Source organism: Carassius carassius, chromosome 36 (genome assembly GCF_963082965.1).
Source record: "Carassius carassius chromosome 36, fCarCar2.1, whole genome shotgun sequence".
Lineage (NCBI taxonomy): Eukaryota > Metazoa > Chordata > Actinopteri > Cypriniformes > Cyprinidae > Carassius > Carassius carassius.
In genome coordinates, this window is record NC_081790.1 from 19,453,778 (window position 1) to 19,455,690 (window position 1,913).

Consider the following 1,913-nt stretch of genomic DNA (forward strand, 5'->3'; position numbering starts at 1 on the left):
GTTGTGTCTCCATGCGAAAATGGGGGTTGGGGGTGACAGTTTAGGGGTTAAATTGGCTAAATGTTGAAATGTTTATCTGACAGAACAAGAAACATCAGTGTCTTGTAACTAAATTAAATTTTAAGAATATTTTAAAACAGGATTGTGATTATTTTGTTAATAAAGGTATATATATATATATATATATATATATATATATATATATATATATATATATATATATATATATATATATATATACATATACATATTTACATTTCAGGCATTCCTTTTAATTAATTTATTTCAGATTAACTTTATTTCTGTACCAAAGTTTTATAAACTTTTGTCTTATTTCTTTGGTTTGTAAACCATATACTAAAGGATTTAGTCCTGGTGGTACTATATGAAACATTATACTAGCTAGTTTTCTGCTTTCAGAGTATTCAGGAAAACGATGGAGAAAAACCATGGTTGCACAGGAAACGAACATGAGTATATAAACAGCTATGTGAGTGCCACAGGTTTTTATGGCTTTGCTGTTGAGTGCTTTGTTTTTGCTGGTTATGCATACAGTAGCAATCTTGCCATATGTTATAAATACAGACCCAAGTGACAAAGTAAAAACAATTACAGTATAAATAATTCCAAACACATTATTAATGACTACACTTTCACAGGACAGTTTAAACAGTGAAGCATTATCACAGAAAGGGTTTTCAATTTTAGATCTGCAGCGAGACAGTCTTATAGTGAGACCTAACATAATAGACACTATGAGTACTGACAGCCCCCAGGCTGATACTGATAGTTTTACTACCATTTTATTGGTCATTATGGCTGTGTATCGCAGTGGATTACATATAGCGACATATCTGTCAAAGGCCATGATCATCAGCACATAGTGGCTTGCGGCCGCAAATATGTGTACAAAATATGCTTGAACAACACACTCCACATATGTCATGTAGCGCTCTGAGGCTTCCCTTAAATATCCTGTAGTAAGCGTGGCAACATGACAGTGGTTCCTAGTATATCGTTCAGTGGCAAATTGCAGAACAGAAAATGCATAGGATGATGCAGATTTTTATCTGTTGAGATCAGTATTATAAGTCCAATGTTACATCCCATTGCAAATACATAAATCAACAGAAGCAAGATGAAAATGGGATAAGAGGACTGAGGTGCAACTTTCAGTCCTTCCATGAGGAGAATGGTGTTTGTGAATGTCAGGTTGTCCATTAGTTGCTCTACAAAAACCTATAAACAGCATTGAACAAACATGTCAATGTCGTTAATAGCATAAATTAATTGTACAGTATATGATATAAAAAAACTGTATAATATGATAAAAAAATATATTATACAACATTGCAGTAAGCAGTAAAATCGAACTATAACATCACATTTCTTAACATTTCCTGCGCTTGGTTTCAATCTGATGTTTTCCATTCTTTTCTTTAAAAGTGTAAGGTTTTTTTTTTTTGTAGACGAAAAGAACCTGGTATCTGTTGTAGCTAAAGTAAAGTAATACCTTGAAGAAGTATTGTGTTTTGTCAGGATTGTTGACAGATCGCTTCAAGTTAACTGATTAGCAGCCTATTCTTTATATTTCTTTTAAGGATACATACATTTAAAATTAGTTTTCTCTTAAGAAACTTTACATGCTTTTGCCTTTAAATATGTGGTTCAAAGAGGTTTCTGTAACGCTGTCATAACCCAAGAGGGGAATTAAATAGCCAAGAGGTTGCCATGAACACAGTCACTAAAACTGTAATGGTATTGTTTTGTTGTAAATAAAGTGTCTCTAGTGAGCTTCAGATGTTTGCTTTAAGAGCACTGACTTGGATCTGTTTTTAAATGTTAGCCCCAATTTGAATGATAATGTTCTTGTGGTTTATATTTACATGAATTTTTGTGTCAATTCTATTATT

At 32.5% G+C, this 1,913-nt stretch overlaps 1 pseudogene; it reads right to left on the reverse strand.

Annotated features, from left to right (window-relative positions):
* Positions 1–280: 280 nt before the first annotated feature.
* LOC132116762 (olfactory receptor 8G17-like) lies at positions 281–1,221 on the reverse strand (annotated as a pseudogene).
* Positions 1,222–1,913: the final 692 nt, after the last annotated feature.